The sequence below is a fragment of the Mauremys reevesii genome, linkage group 1 (assembly GCF_016161935.1).
Source record: "Mauremys reevesii isolate NIE-2019 linkage group 1, ASM1616193v1, whole genome shotgun sequence".
Lineage (NCBI taxonomy): Eukaryota > Metazoa > Chordata > Testudines > Geoemydidae > Mauremys > Mauremys reevesii.
This window is the reverse complement of record NC_052623.1, coordinates 178604308-178626148: the sequence shown is the minus strand read 5'-3', so window position 1 is coordinate 178626148 and position 21841 is coordinate 178604308. Positions and strand designations below refer to the sequence as shown.

The following is a 21841-nucleotide window of genomic DNA, read 5'->3' as shown; positions in this document are numbered from 1 at the left end:
CGCAAGGACACAAGATTGAGAGCTGCCCTGACGGTGGAAAAGCGGGTGGCTATTGCAATCTGGAAGCTGGCAACTCCAGACAGCTACCGGTCGGTCGGGAACCAGTTTGGTGTGGGAAAGTCGACCGTGGGAATCGTTTTGATGCAAGTTTGCAAGGCAATTAATCGCATCCTGCTAAGAAAGACCGTGACTCTGGGGAGCGTGCAGGACATTGTGGATGGCTTTGCACAAATGGGTTTCTAACTGTGGAGGGGCGATAGATGGGATGCATATTCCTATTCTGCCCCACCTGGCATCAGAGTACGTTAATCGTAAGGGGTATTTCTCTATGGTTCTCCAGGCGCTTGTGGATCACCGCGGGCGTTTCATTGACATTTACACAGGCTGGCCTGGAAAGGTGCATGATGCACGCATCTTTCGGAACAGTGGCCTGTTCAGGAAGATGCAGGCAGGGACTTTTTTCCCAGACAGGAAGATCACAGTAGGGGATGTCGAAATGCCCACTGTGATCCTTGGAGACCCCGTGTACCCGTTACTGCCTTGGCTCATGAAACCCTATACAGGGAAGCTTGACAGGAGCAAGGACCGGTTCAACTACAGGCTGAGCCGGTGCAGAATGACTGTGGAGTGTGCTTTTGGGCGTTTAAAAGCCCGCTGGAGATGTCTGTATGGGAAGCTAGACTTGGGGGAAAGCAGCATCCCCGCAGTTATATGCGCTTGCTGTACCCTACATAATATTTGTGAAGGGAAGGGTGAAACATTCAGTGAGGCATGGACCACCGAGGTTCAAGTCCTGGAAGCTGAATATGCACAGCCAGAGAGCAGGGCTAATAGAGAGGCCCAGCACAGGGCTACAAGGATTAGGGATGCCTTGAGGGAAGAATTTGAGGCTGAAAGCCAACAGTAATGTTTGCTGCCTTGCATGGGAGTGAATTGCACTGCTTACACTGTTATTCTATTATCCATAATAATAATATGATTTGCAGTGCCTCTTTCTTTACTGGGCTAAGGTATCTTTCACTATCTGCTATAATAAAGACTGTTTTCAAAGCCAAGAATTGTTTTATTGAAAAGAAAAAAACTTCCTTGACAGACAGACAGACACACAACATTTCATGAACACAAGAGGGCAGGGGTGTGGGTTGGTGAACTGTACAGTCACAAGTTTGCATATGTCCTGTCTGGATTGCTGTTTAATGAATCCTGCACTTCAGGGTGCATATACTGCATGGTGATGGGGGTTGAATGCAGAGGGTAAGGGTGGTGGTAGGTATCAGGGCTGGTTGGGGAATGTACAGGTGTTGGAGGCAGCTGGTGGTGGTAAGAACCTGGATGCTGGGGAAAGGTGGTTTGAGCTGACATTGGGGCACAAGGCAAAAAGGACGGGGCGGGTGGGGGAGTAGCACGGTAGTGCTCTGCTTGCATGGCAACGAGTGACTCTATAGAGTCCGCTTGGCGCGACAGGATGCTTAGCAGCCGCTCCGTGCTTTTCCTCTTGGCCACTGCATTTCTCTGCCGGTTCCTGCTTTCCCTCTGGCGGAACTTGCTTTCTTTCTCTCTCGAAGCAGCAAAGAATCCTGTGGCACCTTATAGACTAACAGAAGTTTTGCAGCATGAGCGTTCGTGGGTGAATACCCACTTCTTCGGATGCAAGCAGTGGAAATTTCCAGGGACAGGTGTGTCTTTACTCTCTCGAGCAGAGTGATGAAGAACAGTTTTCAGCATGTCCTCTTTGCTCTTTCGGGGATTTTTTCTCAAATTTTGAAGCCTCTGTGATGTTGAATATCTGGGCAGTCCAGTAGTCAAGGTCACTGTAGAAACACAGAAATGACAACATTTAACACGGGCAGCATTGTATCCACTATCTCCAGACATGAATTGTTACACTGAGGGAGTTCTCACTTTAGCATTCTTTTCCCCACACGCATAACACAACAGAAGCCACGAAATGGTGAGTGAGGGGTGCTTACTTATATAGGGAGAAGTGGGGCTTGAGTGATAGAGGGGAGCTGGTTGCTTTGGGTAATCTGGAGTGCTAGAGGGGTTGAGTGAAGATGCAGATGCAGGGGTGATCTTATCTCCCTATCTCTTCACTAAAGAGTCTCCCAACATTTTTCACAGGACTTAATCCTGGAAGATGTTTCCCTACTGCGAGTCACTAGGGAACAGCGGGAGGCTCTTTTAGAGCAATGTGGATTCCGCCCGGGACCCTATGCGGCGTGCCTGTGTTCAGAAATGGTCCCCCCACCACTGGCAGCAGAGTGGCGTGGACGCGTCACCGTCACTGGGACAAGGGACACAGTGGCTCTGCCTATAAACCTGCGCAGGCATATTGCCCACGCTCTGGATGAAGCTTTTGCTGAGATAACTGAAGCAGATTACCGCGACGTGATAGACCACATCAACGGGCTATTCCACATCTAGAGGCTGGCATGCATGCAGCCATAACCCCCCTTCCTCTCCAGAAACATTTCCACCCAGAAAATAAAAGCCGCTTACCGGTAACCCGCTCCTCTGCTTGTCCTTCTGCAACTGCTGGCTGCTGCGATTGGGTACTTTCCTCCTGGCTTGAGAAGAGCTCCTGGCTGCATGCCTCCAGGGAATCTGCGGTGTCTTCCCCCATCCCAGGAGCTTCACTTGAGGTTTCCTCTCCCCCCACCGCCGCCTCCTCCTCCTGTCCCCCAGCCTGCTCAGAAGTGTCCATCGTTATCCTGGGATTGGCAGTGGGGTCACCCCCAAGTATCTCATCCATCTCCCTGTAAAAACGGCAGGTCGTGGGGGCAGCTCCGGATCGGCGATTGCCCTCGCGGGCTTTGTAATAGGCACTCCGCAGCTCTTTAACTTTCACCCTGCATTGTAGTGCGTCCTGATCATGGCCCCTATCCAGCATGGCCCTTGATATCTGCTCAAAGATATCGTAATTCCTACGGCCAGAGCGCAGCTGTGCCTGAACTGATTCCTCACCCCAAACACTGATGAGGTCCTGCAATTCACCAGTGCTCCATGCTGGGGCTCGTTTGCCGCGTGGAGGCATGGTCACCTGTAACTGATTAACTGATTGCACTCCACACCTGGCTGCAGCAAACAGGAAGGAGATTTTTAAATTTCCCGGGGCATTTAAAGGGCGGGTCACCTGAGGCAAGAGCAGTAGAGTGCAAACTGATGTGCAGAGTGGCTGAACAGGAATTCTGGGATAACTCCTTATTCCCTGGAGGACAATTAAAGCGCTGGTGAGTGTCCACACCTGCTGAGCAGCGCTGGATCACCAGCGCTGCACTCCTTATACCCCTGCCGGGATGGGTTTTCAGCCAGCGCTGCAACCAGGGAGTTGCAGCGCTGGTTGTGCCCTGCAAGTGTGGACGGGGTGTTGTTGCAGCGCTGGAAAGCCTCCACCAGCGCTGCAACTTGTAAATGTAGCCAAGCCCTAAGAGATTAATTCAAATTGCACAGGCAACACTGCAGGAAACTTTATTAAGCAGAATAACCGGTTTTCATAAAACTCCACCCTTACAACCCTCTGCAGAGACAGTAAATAAGCAGTAATATACAATAGAATATGTAGTCAGTCAATATGCACATCTTGGGTGTGACTTAACATACCCAAGAGGTGTATCATTAACTTATGCACACCCAACCTTGCATTTGTTACTGCACTTGTAAGATGGTATCTTGACAAAAACAATATCAAGAGATGTACTTACATTTCTATGAAGTACAAATCCACCAAACAAAACAGTGGTAGTCTGGTGCTTGTATTTGCTACAACTACAGACTTGTTTTAGCTTCAGATCTCCTAATGCAACAGATGACAAAACAGTGGAGGACAAAGGTGTCTGTAGCATCCCGTATTTTAAAGCTATAGATGAATGAATGAGCAGGAGTAGGCAACCTATGGCACATGTGCCGAAGGCAGCACACAAGCTGATTTTCAATGGCACTCACGCTGCCCGGGTTCTGGCCACTGGTCTGGGTGGGCTCTGCATTTTAATTTAATTTTAAATTAAGCTTCTTAAATGTTTTAAAAACCTTATTTACTTTGCATACAACAATAGTTTAGTTATATATTGTAGACTTATAGAAAGAGACCTTCTAAAAACATTAAAATGTATGACTGGCACACAGAACCTTAAATTAGAGTGAATAAATGAAGACTCGGCACACCACTTCTGAAAGGTTGCTGATTTCTGCTATATACTGTGTAGTTGTATCAGATAAAACTACTACAACATCTATGAGATGTGACTTTTTAATTCCCTAAAATACTTCCTCCCTCTCTATATCCTTCCCCTCCTTCCATGCTCCTTTTTGCATCTTCCCTAGGCTACCATTACTCTCTTTTCTTCTCCTGGTTTTGATAGCAATAGGGATTTAAAAGAGAAACTCTTGACCCCAGCCTCACTTCTGCTGTGTGGTGCTGGTGGAGATATGAAAAGGGAGTGCCTCTGGCTCCAGCTATGGCAAACAGCTGTGTTATTGGTAAACAGCTGAGTGGAATAAGCTGATAGTAGTAGCTTCTCTTTTGATGCTCCACTACTGCTGATTAGCTAAAAAAAAGGGCAATGCCAGTGCTTCATTTGTAATTAGGGTGACCAGATAGCAAATGTGAAAAATAGGGACAGAGGGTGGGTGGTAATAGGAGCCTATATAAGAAAAAGACTCCAAAATTGGGACTGTCCCTATAAAATTGGGACATCTGGTCACCCTATTTGTAATGAAAGAGGTGTGAGGGCTCAAGCAATTTTTTTACATTTGTAACTAATGCAGCAAGCCTGGAGGTGCCAGGGCTATGAACTACCAAGCCAAGAGGTACCTGGGCTCAGCCCTGGCACAAATGAAGCACTGAAAAAGGGGGTTACACCATTGCTAACACCAGTATAGGTATTGTTAATAACAGGTTGAAAATTTGCTAGATAGACACACCGTTAGTAATGGGTACTAAATATGGCTAGCAGGGTTAATGCACATTTAGTAATGCATAGCAGCTAGCCATGTGCTGCCCTTGACAGCAGACAGAGGCTGTGTTTGTTAAACATCAAGACAGGCTGAAAAGCTTGGATATCTGAGGCAGTGAAAGACAGAGCACAGAGTAATCAGATGTTGGGGTTACTGCTGAGGTTATTGTGGGTCAGCACTATTGTGGCTTTGTATGGGCAGTTCTGTATGCCTTTGTGATGTATGTGTTTTTCATTTTAGTAATTGTACCTTTTTAATTGCTATGAAAGCACTTACAGCCAAGGGTAAGCATCTGAACCTCAATGAAAATACACAGATAAATACATAATTTTGATGGTCTATGTGTGTGTGTGTGTGTGCGCGTGCGTGCATGCCATTGTTTCATCCAAAGGGGGAAAAAATCCCCAGAAAGCTGGTCCTAAAAAGTAGGGCATTTCATCCTGCTATCAACTACAAAAGAAAACAGCATTGTTATTACATGAGTTGCACCTTTTCAATGACTGTATTACAAGCCTGAGGCTGTCTCTCGGTGTGGCAACAGGGGGGAGGGGATGTCAGACTGTCGTTCTCTAGTTTCAGGCTGTCAGTTGTTTAGGGTGACCAGATGTCCTGATTTTATAGGGATAGTCCCGATTTTTGGAGCTTTTTCTTACATAGGCTCCTATTACCCCCCACCCCCTGACCTGATTTTTCACACTTGCTGTCTGGTCACCCTACAGTTGTTTTACCAGATGATAGTGCTTCGGCAGGCTGTTGTGAGTTTTGTCCAGTCAGTTTTATCTCACCTTACTATATAGAGAGCAACCCGCTGCTTGCCTGTGGGGGAATCCTTCTGATACTGGGCATAAAGGCTGCAAACAGCCTGAGCAATTATTGAAGAATAACACACGATCTCTTGAATATTTTTTTTTCTCTTTAGCTCTTCTTCCCCGTGTTCTGCACTGGTCACTAGTTTTTTTTGTTTGTTTGTTTTCCCCTTCTCAGTCCCTGTGATCTATCATCTGAATAGCGTGTGATGAGATGTATCTCAAAGTTCATTTTGCTAAGCATTCAGCCTTTGACCAACGATACACGTTCCAGGGAGGGGCAAATAGCCTGGCAGTGTCAGTTTTCACTACCAAATTGCTACATTCCTGACTGGATTGTATTTTTCCTTGTGTTTGATTTTGCCAGGTGAAATAAATGGGTTGTTTAGAAAGGCTGACCTGACTCAGAGAATAACAAAGGGAAAAAATACATAATTCAGCAGTTTTTTCTCTACTGAATTTTTTTCTGTTTACTTTCATTTTCAATCCTTGTTGATCCCTTCTTTTCACTTACCTTTAATAAATTAAATGTTGATTCTACTTTTTCTCTTCTGCCTTTGGCAGCTGGGAACAGGGCTGGCTCCAGGCACCAACTCAGCAAGCAGGTGCTTGTGGTGGCCAAGGGGAAGGGGTGGCCCGTCGGGCTCTTCGGTGGCAATTTGGCAGCAGGTCCCTCGGTCCCTCTTGGAGGGAAGGACCTGCCGCCGAAGAAGAAAGCGGTGTGGTGGAGCTGCCACTGATCATGATGGTGCCGTCCCCCCTCCCCTCCCCCGCTGCTTGGGGCGGCAAAAACCCTGGAGCTGGCCCTGGCTGGGAAAACCCTCTGAACCAGCTCCCAGAGTTTTTTTTTTTCATTTTTTTTAATTAAACATAAAAGTTAGTCCAAAAGACATCTTTTAACCTTCCCCTTTCCCTTATTCATATCAGCAAATGCTAGTATATACTTATAGCTTTGGGTACAGTAACTTCAGAGTCTTAAGAGCAAACTGCAAAGGTGTCTGTGAGGTTTTTTTAAGGGGGGAGGGAGCTTGTACTCTTGTTGTTTTTTTGTTTTTGTTTTGTATTTTTGCTCCTTTGTGATGTATAAAGAAAGTCTGAATATCTTTATGGTTTCCTTCTGCTCATTTTCTACCTTAAACCTGATCTATCACTGGGAAGGTGTACCAGTATAACGACATTCAGTAGGGGTATGAGGATTTTTTGTTTGTTTTGTTTTTTTACCACGGTAGTTATGGCAGTAGAAGTCATGGTGTGGATGCAGTTATAACAGTATGAAGCAGCATGGTTAAAGCAATATAACTTTCTAGTGTAGATAAGGCCTTAGCAATATCAGGAATGTCAAAATTGGTCTTCCCTAGTCCTATTTGGAAGACTACTAGGGGTAAAAGGGATGTTTACTGTGAACTTACACCACCTTAACTGAAGGGTTGAGGACACTGTATCTTTAACAAAGGGGCTTCATTTATTCAAAATATCCATCTATCATTGAAATTAAATAGCTGTTAAGGCTACCTGGGGCCTGATCTTTAGGTAGTGTAAATCATCATAGGTTCATTTAAATCAACAGGACTGTGCTAATTTAAACCAGCTACGGGTCAGACCCAATATGTCTGACTAAAAATCCCTTTCCCTACTAATAGACTATCTTTCACTCCCCTGGCTCATAGAACATTTGTTATATTAGAAATGCAAGTTCTGTCTAGGTCGGAAGACTCTCTAAGGATTGGCGAACCAGTAAAATATTGACAATCAGATTTAAAAAAATAGTTCCAGGCCACTTTAATCATAAAAGAAGCAATGAAAGCACAAGAATGTTGTCTTTGCTTTGCAAGTCACTTTTAAAACCATTATAGTCAAACTTGGGGCCTAACATTTCAAATTTCAAAGAATTGTGGTGTCGTGGTTTGCAGGAAGAAGATGGGCAGGAGGGATAATTTGGCAGTTTTTTTCTTCCCCAACTTTCAAAGGCTGGCGTGGCATCACCTAAATTTTTTTTTCCTGTGTCTTACCTACTTACTTACATTACAGCAGTGGTTCTCAAACTTTTGTTGTGGTGACCCCTTTCACACAGCAAGCCTCTTGGTGCGACCCCCTCTTATAAACTAAAAACACTTTTTTTATATTTAACTCTATTATAAATGCTGGAGGCAAAGCTGGGTTTGGGGTGGAGGCTGACCGCTCACGACCAGGGCCGGTGCAACCTTTTAGGCGACCTAGGCAGTCGCCTAGGGCGCTGGGATTTGGGGGGGCGCCATTTTCTTTGGCAGCGACCATGGCGGCCAGATCTTCAGCTGCCCCAGTCGCCTCTGGCATTTAGGCGGAGGGAGCTGGGGCAGGGGAGCGCTGGGAGGGCCGCCTATAGCAAGTACGGGGGTGGGGGTGGCACGCAGGGGAACTCCCCGCCTCAGATCACCCCTGCCCCACCTCCTCCCCGAGCACGCCATGGCTGCTTCACTTCTCCCGCCTCCCAGGCTTGCGGCGCCAATCAGCTTAGGCGCCGCAAGCCTGGGAGGTGGGAGAAGTGAAGCAGTCACGGGGTGCTCGGAGCAGGGGTGAGCTGGGGGGGTGGGTGCCTCAGGAGCTGCCGCAAGGGGGGCACCTCAGGGAGGGGGCGCTGGGGGCTCAAGGTGGAAATTTCGCCCAGGGCGTGAAACATCCTTGCACTGGCCCTGCTCATGACCTCCCAGGTAATAACATCACGATCCCCTGAGGAGTCATGACCCCCAGTTTGAGAACCCATGCATTACAGTGAGGAAGTTGCAGGTCTTAAGGGAAAGGGATTCCTTAAATGAACTAATCTGATATCTTTAAAAAGAGATTTTGGTTTCTCAGTATCCCTCCTGGTCGTTAAAGACTGGAGCTGGCATCTGTGCTAGCTTGAATTTAAATAGTCCCTGCAGGCTCTTTGAGTTAGAGTTGTTTATTTTATTCATTTGGTTGCTTCCTAGTTATTTCCGTAGGGGTAACTCCAAACTGAGCTCTTATGTTTGTTTACTTGCCTCACAGACTATTATTTCTTTCTCAGTGCTTGTGTATTAGTTAGTGAAAAGGTTGAACTCCATCCACTTTGCTTTTATTGCAGTCTTTTACCTGGAGTTTTTTCCTGCTGTGGTCTCTTTACCTATTATTAACAAACTGTCTGAATATAAAAATGTTCCTCATTAGCTCAGAATAGGATAAAGTTCAGAGTCAAACATGCTCTTGTTTTATTCAATACTGTTACAGTGTTGCCAACCATCATGATTTTATCATGAGTTTCATGATGATTGTTTTCCTTAAAGCCCCAGCTCCTGGAGTCAAGTGGATATGTGATGATTTCAGCCTTCATTCTAAAGAAAAAGTAAGTTTCTAGCCATTGTGGCTGTAGAGGAAGTTTCAAAATGTGACCCCAGCACACCGTAAAGGCTCAACAAGCAGAAGGCAAATAAAAAGACCAAATCTGTTACTTTTATATAAATCTCCTCATTTTAAAGCCAATCTCATGATGTTTGGTGAGCCTGACTCATGATGTCTTTGAACATTTGGGGTTGGCAGTACTACTAATATACCATACACCTTTATTGTTTCTAACAAACATTTACAAACTTGAGGGGCTAAAAGCAAGCACTCAATTCCGTAGTTAGGCCCCTTAAAAAAGGTGACCTGCTTTTTAGAAGGGCTGAGCATCTGCAATTTACTTCCTCTCTTATGCCTCTCTCTTCCATTAGGAATGTAGGGCCTTCACCACTGCCTTCCGAGAGAGCAGTAGAATAGGTTTCCATAAGCACCCTTTTTCCCCACAGGACCAGGTCATTAGCCCACACCCAGCCCCATGCCAGTGGGCTGCCTTTAGCCTGGCTTGTACCCTTCAACTTGTCTGGCATGGGTGACCCTACCAGGAGTTATGATCCCTCCAGCATAGCTCTCAGGGTCATAGGGGTGCAAGCAGGCCTTCCCATCACATAAAGATGCGCTCCCCAGGAAAGGATTTTACAATTTACTTCACTGGTGCCAAAATATGGGTGCAGGCTAACTCTACACACTCAGGTTTGAAAATGTTGGTCATGAACAACAGCACAATGCATCTCATTCCCACCTAAACTTATCTTTTAACTATGCTGTGTGGGGTGGCAACTGGGATTTAGTCATCAGATCACTCATATATTCTCACAAGGCTCCCTTCTTAGCCCCTTCACTTGTCTCTCTCTTCCTACTGGGGCATGTCATCATTTCTGAGTTTATACTCCAGTTCCAGTTCTGTGTCTCTCACACCCTTCTTGTACTGCACTCTCTCAATCTTATTCTCAAGCACAGCTCCATTTTTACTTTTTTTCATTGAAACATCACTAAGGTGTAGCTCTGCCTACTTGGCAAGCAGCCTGCAATGCCCCACCACACACCTCATCCACTTCCATTCAAACGTCACAGACCTTCTCTTTAAAATCTTTCATTGCCATTTAGTTCTATAAGTCTCCTCTCATTCCTATGCTCTGCCTAGTTTTTCCTCTGCTTAGATCCTACATACTCTCCTTCTCTGTCAGGAGTCAGTCCTTTGCATCTGCAGCTGCTGACTAGCCACCTGGGAGAATATCTCAACCAGCATATTGTACTGAGTCCCTCAAAATTCAACTCTTCCATACTGTCTTTAAATAATAAGAGCCAATCTATATTACAAATTGTGGTGATTTGGCAATTTGTGTTTCCATGATCGTGTCTATCTTATGTGAACATGACCAAATTATGTTATAACCACTTGCTTCCACCCAAAGTTCCTTATTATGTCTATAATATGGTTTTATTTTAATCTAATTAGATTCTTGTACCATATCCTCACTATGGAATCTCAGTACTTTCCAAAGATGATAACACAGTGAATAAACAGAGTGAACATAGTGACAAGCATCTGTTGCATGTATTTTCCTTTCTGCTGCTGTTCTTATTCATTATCCATATTATCATACTACCTAGGAGTCCCAGTCATGGACCAGGGCCCCATTGTGCTAGGCACTGTACAAACACAGAATGAAAAGACTCCCAGGGAGCTTACAATCTAGGTATAAGACAAGAGACAACAAATGAATACAGATAGATGGGGCAGCATAAGGAAATAGTGAGACAAAATTTTGCCAGCATGATAAGCAGTGGGCTCAGGACACCAGAAGCCTAACCGTTGTCAAGTTTTTTGTAGGCATCATGGCAAAGGAGAATTTTGAAGAGAGATTTGAAGGTGGACAATGAAGTAGGAGAAATTGTATATGGGAATTAAACTTTTTTAAAATTTTGTTTCTTTTTAGTGAAATGTGTATCTGAGTTGTTGTGTTCTATATGTTTGGGAAGGCAGAGTTGAAGAAATTTGCTTTGCATTTGGATCATAAGGAGGTGGGGTTTGAAGGAGTTCTTGAAAGAATGAGTTCCACAGTGTTGGATTAGCTCCTGGGAAAGCTCTCTTCTGCACGAATGAGCTCCACCCCGACAATCAACAATTCCAACTGGGCCAGAGAAGAAGAGTTGTCAAGGACAGTGGAGGGCCTAACACAGGGGAGGGCAAATTATGGCCCTCAGGCCAGATCTGGCCCATCAGGGCTTTCAATCTATCCCGTGGGATTGCCAGCCCCGTGGCACCGTGGGGCTAAGGCAGGCTGCCTGCCTGCCTGCCCTGGCCCTGGGCCACTTCCAGAAACGGCCGGCACCACATCCCTGCGGCCCCTGGAGGAGGGGAGGCCAAAGGGCTCCATGTACTGCCCTCGCTGCAGGCACCGCCCCCCCCACCCGTTCCAATTGGCAGGAAATGGGGAACCGCGGCCAGTGGGCGCTTCAGGGGTGATACCCACGGGTGAGGGCGAGGGCAGCCACTGCCCAGTTTCAGATGCAGTTTCAGTTTCGGAGTTGGGTCAGGCCTTAAGTACAGAAGCAGCCCAAGGATCGGGGGATGAGAAACAAACAGTTCCTTTGCCCTTCCCCTCTCACTTTCATTCAGCTCCATAAAAGAGGTTCTGGTCTTTATTCCAAGTCATTTTCAGATGCATTTTTAAAACTGCTACTTATGCTGGATAAAACTTGACAACATCACAGCATAGTAAAACCTTTAAAATCCAGATTCAATAAGGTGTTTGTTAAAGGTAGTTAGAATTGTGTAATCTGTTTGCGAAACCATGAACAGGTTGGACAAGTTTCAATATCTTCTTGACATTTATGCTAACTCTGGCAAATCTGCTGACAGTGTAAACTATACCTTATTCTCACAGATAAGAACTTTAAAAAAAAATGGCTTGTGTAATCATTTACAGAGAAACCTGTTTTAAATGGTCACTGAAACAATGAGCCTTTAACTAACTAAAAATATAACAATATTGTACTGGAAAGTTTTACAATACTTTAATGTGGGTATTTATTGGAGGTTGCTACTATTTCAGATTTCATTGTATTTAGGGATATTCTGGTGTTATGTATAGTGCTACTTTTGCAAGCAGTCATTAATAAGGAAACCACTTTTGAAAGCCAAATTTTACATATTTAGAATCTCATTATGGAACACTGGAAAGAATTCTCCCCCAGGCCAGATTAGCAAGGATTTAGGGTTTTTTCCACTTTCCTCTGCAGCATCGGAAATGGTTCACCTGCTGGGATCACCTAGTTATCTCTCACCTAACCAATACCCTGCCATTACAGGTGCCTCAGGCATTGGTGATATCTTGGGCCAGGTGTACACTACACACTTACTTCGGCATAACTATGCCATTCAGGGGTGTGGACCATAATCCTCTTGTAGACAGTGCCATGTCAGAGCTTCTCCAGCCAACATAGCTACCACCTCCTGTGAAGGTGGAGTTTTTAAACTGATGGGAGAGCTCTCTCATCAGCTTAGAGTGTCTTCACCAGAAGTGCTACAGTGGCGCAGCAAGTTTCTAGTGTAGACCTGCCCTTAGGGCTTGGCTACACTTGTGAGTTACTGCACAATAAAGGAGCCCCGTGCACACTAGCTCACTCCCTGTCCACACTGGCAAGGCACGTAGAACGCTCTGACTCCACAGCTAGAGCTCTCCTGGTACTCCACCTTGGCGAGTGGAATAACGTTTGCTACACCCCCGCTGGAGCGCCGTGGTGCCAGTGTGGGCGACCTGTCCTGTTAATGCGCTCTGATCGGCCTCTAGAAGTGTCCTAGAATGCCTGTTCTAGTCACTCTGGTCATCACTTTGAACTCTACTGCCCTGCCCTCAGGTGACCAACCGTCAGACCTGCCATTTAAATTCTCTGGGAATTTTGAAAATCCCCTTCCTGTTGCTCAGCCAGGCGTGGAGTGCTCTCAGCGAATCTTTCCAGGTGACCATGCCTCGACGCGCCAGGCAATCCCCAGTATGGAACAATGGTGAGGTGCAGCCAGTCCCAGCTGCGCTCCAGGCAGATATCAAGGGACTTGATGGAAAGGGGCCATGACCAGGATGCACTGCAGTTCAGGATTAAAGTGAAGGAGCTGCGGAATGCCTATCGCAAAGCCCGCGAGGCAAACAACCACTCTGGTGCTGCCCCCGCAACGTGCTGTTTCTACAAAGAGCAGGATGTGATACTTGGGGGCGACCTCACCTCCACTCCGAGTACCACAATGGACACTTCAGAGCCCAGTTCAACAAGGCAAAAGGAGGAGGAGGAGCAAAGCGGGATCGAGTGTGCTGAGGTGGAGGAAGGCACCCCAGAATCCCTAGATGCATGCAGCCAGGAGCTGTTCTCAAGCCAGAAGGGAGGTAGCTAGTCGCAGTGGCTGGTGCTTGGGGAAGGACAAACACCACAGGAGGTACCCGATAAGTGGCTTTTATTTTGGGAAGGAGGTTATTCAGTGTGGGTCAGGGCCGCCCAGAGGATTCTGGGGGCCCAGGGTCTTCGGCGGCGGGGGGCCCCCGCTTCGGTGGTAAGTCGGCGGCGGGGGGGTCCTTCCGTTCCGGGACCCGCCGCCAAAGTGCCCCAAAGTCCCACAGCGGGGACCCCCTGCCACCAAATTACCGCCAAAGCGGGACCTGCCGCCGAAGTGCAGCCCCCACCGCGGGTCTTCAGGGCACTACGGCGGCGGGTCCCAGAACAGAAGGACACCCCCGCCGCCGCCGAATTACCGCCGAAGACCCGGCTGCACGCTGGCGGCGGGTCCCGCTTCGGCAGTAATTCGGCAGCGGGGGGTCCTTCTGCCCCGGAGTGGAAGGACCCCCGGCCAGCGAAGACCGAGATCAGATGAAGCTCCAGGGGCCGGGGCCCCGTGAGAGTTTTCCGGGGCCCCCGGAGCAAGTGAAGGACCCTGCTCCAGGGGCCCCGAAAAACTCTCGTGGGGGCCCCTACTGGGCCTGGGGCAAATTGCCCCACTTGCCCCCCCCCCGGGCGGCCCTGGTGTGGGTTCTCGGGGCGAGGAGGATTAGGGCTGCATGCATGCCTAGATAGGGCATTGATGTGCTCTCTCACATCACAGTAATCAGCCTCAGTGATCTCTTCAAAGGTATCATCCAGAACAAGGGCAATGCACTTGCACAGGTTTCTCGGGAGAGCCACTGTGGTTCTTGTCCCAGTAAGGCTAACTTGTCTGTGCCACTGTGCCATGAAGGGTGGGGGGACCATTGCTGCACACAGGCAAGCTGCATGTGGGCCAGGGCAGAAGTCGCATTGTAATAGAAGACCCTCCCTTGCTTCCCAGGTCACCCTCAGCAGCGAGATATCTTCCAGGACGAACTCTTGTGGAAAATGTGGGGACAGTGTTCAGTACAGGGGCTCCCTGCAGCTGTTAGCTCTCTCCATGGCATAGAAACCCAGAGGACAGTACAGCCATGAAACAATCAGTCACGCTTGACCCTGTGCTTACACACCATTTTGGGGCTCTGTGGGTTTATGTATGCTCGCTTTGGGACAGGCAAATTATGCTATTGTGTAGACTGTGCGGGGGAATCATTGCTCTGTCTGGTGTGAACAATGCTGTCTCTGTTAAATGTTGCATTTTGCCATTACAGATGCAACCTTGAGATCTCAGCCGTCCATGTTATCACCAGCCGAAAGACTCCAAAGAATCAGAAAGAGGCCACGTAGAAGCAAGGAAGACATGTTGCATGAAGTAATGCAGCATTAATGAAAATCAAAAAGTTCAGGAGTGGCGGGAGAGTGAAAGGAGGATCCACCAGCAGAATGAGGAGCACCAGCACAAAAGCTCGGTGCTCCTGCAGCAAAGCATGGATCAGCTGATAAGCATAATGGAGTGCCAAGCAGACTCTATCCAGGTGCTCATAGCCATGCAGGTGGAGCACTACTGCGCCCACTCCCCCCTGTAGCCCTTGTCCCAAAAGTATTTCCTTTGTGCCCCCATTTCACCTCCAACCCACTTTCCCCAACATCCGGGTTCTTACCACCACCAGCTGCCTCCAACACTGGTAGCTTCACCACCCAGCCCTGAAAACTACGACTCTTACCCACTGCATTTAACCCCCATCACCACGTAGTATAGCCATCCTGAAGTGCAGCACTCATTGCACACCACTCCAGACAGGATATATGCAAATCTGTGATTGTACCATTCCCCACCCAACCCCCTTGCCCTTTCTGTTTCCCAGGCAGTTGTGTTTCTTTTCAATAAATGAATTTTTTGGCTTTGAAAACATTCTTTATTATTGCATAAAGTAAAAGATACCTTAGCCCAGGAAAGAAACAGGCACTGCAAATCGGCGTAGCAAACACAGATTCCTACTAATATTGGAACCACTGCACTTCACTCCCATGCAGGGCACCAGACATTACTGGTGGCTTTCAGCCTCAAATTGCTCCCTCAAGGCATCCCTAATCCTTGCAGTCCTGTGCTGGGCCCCTTTAATAGCCCTGCTCTCTGGCTGTTCAAATTCAGCCTCCAGGTGTTGAACCTTCGAGTTCCATGCCTGAGTGAATCGTTCACCCTTCCCTTCACAAATGTTATGGAGGGTACAGCACGCAGATATAACCACGGGGATGCTGTTATCGGCCAGGTCCAGCTTCCCATACAGACAGCGCCAGCGGCCCTTTAAATGGCCAAAAGCACACTCCACAGTCATTCTGCACCCACTCAGCATGTTGTTGAACTGCTCCTTGCTGCTGTCAAGGCTCCCTGTGTAGGATTTCATGAGCCACGGCATTAACGGGTAAATGAGGTCTCCAAGGATCACAATGGGCATTTCGACTTCCCCTACGGTGATCTTCTGGTCTGGGAAAAAATTCCCAGCTTGCAGCTTCCTGAACAGGCCAGTGTTCTGAAAGATGCGTGCTTCATGCACCTTTCTGGGCCAGCCTGTGTTAATGTCAATGAAATGCCCCTGGTGATCCACAAGCGCTTGGCGAACCATAGAGAAATACTCCTTCCAATTAATGTACTTGGAGGCTAGGTGAGCTGGTGCCAGAATTGTAATATGTGTCCTATCGCCCCACCGTAGTTAGGGAAACTCATTTGTGCAAAGCCATCCACAATGTCCTGCACGTTACCCAGAGTCACGGTTCTTCTGAGCAGGATGCGATTAATGGCCCTGCAAACTTGCATCAACACGATTCCAACAGTTGACTTTCCCACTCCAAACTGGTTAGCGACCTATCAGTAGCTGTCTGGAGTTGCCAGGTTCCAGATTGCAATAGCCACGCACTTTTCCATCATCAGGGCAGGTCTCAATATCGTGTCCTTGCGCCAGCGGGTGGGGCGAGCTCCTCTCACACAGTCCCATGAAAGTGGCTTTTCTCATCCAAAAGTTCTACAGCCACTGCTCGTCATCCCAGACTTGCATGACGATGTGATCCCACCACTCAGTGCTTGTTTCTCGAGCCCAAAAGCGGTATTCCACGGTGGTGAGCATGTCCATGAATGCCACAAGCAAATTTGTGTCGTATGCGTTACTCGAGTCAATATCCTCATTGGAGCCCTCCCTGTCACTTTGGATCCTAAGGAATAACTCGACTGCCAGAGGTGATGTGCTGGCGAGACTCATCAGCATACTCCTCAGCAGTTCGTGCTCCATTCCCACAGACCAAAAGGGTAGACAGAGCACGCAGTACAAAACATTTTGAAAGATGGCGCCAAATGTGGATGGAAGCACAGGGATTGCTGGGATGCAAATTGATGCATCACGAGACATTAGGACAGGACCTAGAATGCCCTGCACCTCCCGCCCACTTCCTACAAGATACAGCACCAGAATGGGAAGAGGTGCTCTGTGGGATAGCTGCCCGTAATGCACTGCTCCCAATGCCGCTGCAAGTGCTGCAAATGTGGCCACACCAGCGAGCAAGCAGCTGTCAGTGTGAACAGACTGCAGCACTTTCCATACTGCACTCTCCGAAGGCAGGTTTAACTCACTGCCATGCCCTAAGTCTCTCCTGTTCTCTCCCTGTGGCACAAAGTTTAGTTTCTTGAGGACTGGAATGCTTTTGTGTAAAGCTATTGTGTTTAATATAGGGCTATCTGGGTGAAAATTAATGGCTTCTGATATATAGGAGTGTAGGAGCACGATTATATAATTGTACTATGAGAATTAATGTATAATTTGATTTCATCCTGCCAGCCACCCTTTTTGAATAGCAGAAAGGAATGACTCTTTGGGACATTGGTAGAAATGCATCTGACAGACTGTCAGTGTCTGTACTGACCCTGGTCAGGGAAGACCAGAACAATCCTTATGATGGATTATGGTCACCCTTTTGTGTTAGGATAAGTTATAATGTCTACTATGGTTTCCTATATGTATTACAAATTAGGTACTCTAGTTAAATATGCATTTCTTTGTTTTAAGGCTTAGTAAGTAAGAGACAGGATCTTGTATTGTGTCTACGTTAAGGAGATTAGAGGAATGTTGAAGGCCTGGGCCTCAATGTGAATTGTGTTGGTTATGAAACTTAGCAAGGTTTAATTTACAATGTCTTTTCTTGCTCAACATAAAAACTGCTGTATACCTTTGAAGGTCTCTGTAAAAGACTGTTTGTGTGAATGAGGGATGCATGCATTAGGAAAAGATAAGGTGTGAAGGCCATTGTTATAGCCAGATGGTCAAGGAAGACGGAGTGAAGAGACTTAACGACACCAGAGAACCATCAATGCACATCCATAATTAAGGAAGGGCAGATTGATGACCCTGAGGTAAGGCTGGCACCCCTAAAGACAGGACAATTGATTAAATCATAACCAGGACAGGATGACCCTCTGGAGGCGTATTGGAATGTTTACATCAAAAGATAGCACCAATTAAGAAGTAACTGTTCAGAAACTGACACAGCAAAATCCATAGACTTCAACAGAGTAAAAAGACTATAAGAACAGGGTGTTTGCCATGGGACTTTGAGTTTGTCTTGCCCACACTCCAGGAGCATCGTATTGCGACTGATAGAGCCTGGCTCCCCTCTTTGACCAATCTGGCTGGCCACTAGATTGAGCCAGACTCCGACTGGTAACTATAAACATCAGCTGGCAGGACTGGGTGCATGGTATGTATGTGTGTGTGTAATTGCAAAGGATATGCTAACTGCTGTATTCTCAATAAATGTGGTGTTTTTGTCTTCTCCCCTACAAAGATCCCATGTGCTTCTATAAGCATAACAGGAGGTCAGAGATGATCTAATGGTCCCTTCTGGCCTTATACGCTATGAAACTATGAAAAGCATTTCTTCCTTTTTCTGCATGGCCTGAATTCACTCTTCCTGCTAGGCAGGTTTAAGTGGTGAGTGTCATCTTGAGTTATCTTTTAATCTTTCATCAGTGACTGAAATGCTGCAGGATGATGACCAAAACACATTCAAGAGTTCAGAACTGTATGGAGTGAAGAATAGTGGTTATAACAGGAGGCCAGAAATTAGGACAACTGGATTCTATTCTTGGTTTTGCCATTTACTCATTGAGCTTCATTGGGTAAATCATTTCATTTATCTATTCCTCAGTTGGCCCCTCTTAATACTGTGTGTAATCATATTTACTTACCTGAGAGGGGTGTTTTGAAAAACCAAGTAATAGTTGGTAAAATGCTTTAATCTCCTCATATAAAGATGCTAAATAAATGCAAGGTGTTTTTATAGGTACTATATTGAATTCCCCCCCACCCCAACCTTGCTTTACATTGCAACATACTGAAAGTTCAGAAATCTGGCTGTCTTACAGAATAGCAGAGTCTGAATACTAATTCCACCTAGCTCTTATATAGCGCTTTTCATCAGTAGATGGGAAAGTGCTTTACAAAGGAGGTCAGTATTATTTATCCTCATTTTACAGATCAGGAAATGGAGGCACAGAGAGGTGTAGGACTTGCCTAAAGCCACCCAACAGGCCAGTGGCAGAGGTGGGAATAGAACCCAAGTCCCATGAGTCCCAGTTGCTGCAAGTTGGTTGAAGCAGAAAGAATGCTGGACTGTCAATAAGACAAAAAATCAGTTATTATTATAGAAAAATATTCTTTTAGGGCAAATCCAGGTCATATTGATATCAATGACAAAACTCCACTGAATTCAATTGGGACAAGGAAGAAGAGAAAAATGAGACATCTTGACAGTGCTAAAGTTCACAATGTTCACACCATTACACCTTCCTGAAGGTGGTGAAAGAGAAGGCAAAGGAGAAGGCAAGCACCCCCAAGCACATTGGAAAGTCGGCGCTTGTGGCTACAATGGTAGGGCTTCAGTGTAGATGCTACCTACACAAATGGGAAGGCTTCTCCCATCGGCTCCTCAAGAGGTGGTAGCTAGGTCGACTTAGCACTGTTAACACTGAGGGTTAGTGTCTGATCTACACTAGAAAATTAAGTCAGTTTAGCTACATTGCTCTCAGGTATGAAAATTCCACACTCCTGAGTGGCGTAGTTAAGCCAGTAGACAGTGCCAAGTTAACAGAAGAATTCTTCCATTGACTTAGCTACCCTCTTTTGGAGAGGTGGATTAACTACACCGATATGAGAATCCTTTCCATCAGCGTATGTAGTGTCTACACTGAAGTGCTACTCTGGCGCAGCTGTGCTGATGTAGCATTTTAAGTGTTGACATACCCTAAATTGGGAATATCTGTGTCACTCAGGAACATGTATTTTTCACACTCCTGATGGACATAGCTATATGGATGTAAATTCCTAGAGTACACCAGGTCTTGGACTCTGACTCCAAGTAGCTTTCCTGAGTCATACACAAAATAAATCATAGGAGACTTTGCTTTTAAAGGCAATATCCAGGTTAGTGATTGATCAATCAAGAATGTTTAATGAATAACTGAGTGAAATAGTTTCCTAATTGCCTAAGATAGCACAGAATTGATTCTGCATGTTTTATCATTAGCAGGAAAAGGAAAGATTATTTCTATAATAAAGAGAAAGTGAGTATGCTGGGTCCAAATTTATGGAAATCTTAAATGTGTTAGACCAAAGAGTTGAATGTTGAGCCTGAATAAAGACTGCAGGTGAAAGCCTGGCCCCAATGAAGTTACTGGCAAAGATCCCACTGAATTCACTGGGGTCAATATTTCACACTGCAAGTGTTACCTCCATAAGAGTCATGTATATTATAAGGGAGACAAGCTTTCAAGCCACACAGAGTTCTTCTTTGAGGTATTTTCCCAGATCTTAAGAAAAGCTCTGTATAGCTCGAAAGCTTGTACCTTCCACCAACAGAAGTTGGTCCAGTAAAAGTTTTAACCTCACCTACTTTGTCTCTCTCCTGCAGGGCCGCTGAGAGCGGGTTTGGGCCCCGGTGAAAAAAATTTTCGGGCCCCCTAGTAAGGGTGGACTGGCTAAACAGGGCCAACGAAGCCAGGGAAGCCGGGCTCCGGGCCCCCTTCCCGACCGCCTGGCCCCAGTAATTTGTACTGGCTTCCGCCCGCTCCATCGGCCCTGCTCTCCTGTCCTGGGACTGACAGGGCAACAACACTGCGCAATATTTATTATTCATTATTTGTGCTACAGTAGATTGTAAAGGACCCAGTCAGGGATCAGGGCACTACCGGTATTATGCTAAGCACTGTACATATGCATAACTAACTGTCTCGTCCCCAAAGGTTATGTCTACACTTTCCATACTGTATTGCTTAGACTCAGAGTTAGAATGCCATTACCTTGAGGTACTTACCACATTTTAAAGGCTTGTGTGGATGCTTCCCACACATTTGTACCAGGCTGTAAATATTTGTTCTCTCAACTAGAATGATTCCTACAGTATTTTAAGAACAACTGTCTGTGCCTACAATGCACAGTTAACTTGGGAGATTGGCACCCAGGTCTGAGCACCAGGGTTAGCCTACCCTGGGTCTGAGCATCCCAGCTGCAAAGCTTAACCACATTACTGCATCCCTTACTGTTTTTGCACTTGCTATATGTGTTTGGGAGCGTGTCCCATGGTTCTTTATGCTCAGGTGCTTTCGTATTTTTTCCCAGTCAACTGTGTCAATTGGAGAAGAACATGTCTGTCCTGTGGAAGGAAGTGGGGGAAACAACAATGTAGGACTATCAGCATTCAAGTGATTGAGAGTATGTCTACACTTACAATGCTACTGCATTGCAGCTGCATTGCTACAGTGGCAACCATATCACTTCAGCTGTACCACTATAATCCATGTCCCTAAGAGACAGTAGCTAAGTCAACAGAAGAATTCTGTCAACCTAACGTTGTCTACACCAGGGATTAGTTGGGTATAGATATGTGTCTTGTGGGGTGGGGATTTTTCACACCCCAAAGAGACACAGCTATACCAATGTAAAATCCTAGTATAAATCAGGCCTTAGTCTGTGTCCTCACTGCAAAGTGGATGGGTACCAGCTAGGGTGCCCAGATAGCAACTATGAAAAATAGAGACAGAGTGTGGGGTGTAATAGGCACCTATATAAGAAAAAAGCCCCAAATATCAGGGCTATCCCTATAAAATTGGGACATCTGGTCACCCTAGTTCCAGTGGTGAGCTGGAGCCGGTTCGCACTGGTTCGCAGGAACCAGTTGTTAAATTTAGAAACCCTTTTAGAACTGGTTGTTCTAGGACAACCGGTTCTAAAAAAGCTTTTAAATTTAACAAAAGCTCGGGCAGCTGTCCACCCAGCCCCTGGCTTCAGCTCACATCCCCCTCCTCCCCTGAATGCTCTGCCCTCCTTCTCCTCCCCCTCCCCTGATTCCCA

The 21841-nt window shown here is 46.5% G+C and overlaps 2 long non-coding RNA genes across 2 annotated transcripts in view; one reads left to right on the top strand and one right to left on the bottom strand.

The window, feature by feature from the left end:
* Window positions 1–21841, bottom strand: part of LOC120407503 — a 105389-nt gene that overhangs the window by 65475 nt on the left and 18073 nt on the right. The gene's annotated exons all lie outside the window — the stretch shown is intronic.
* LOC120407496 overlaps window positions 1–21841 on the top strand; it is a 92967-nt gene that overhangs the window by 70269 nt on the left and 857 nt on the right. The window lies entirely within an intron of this gene.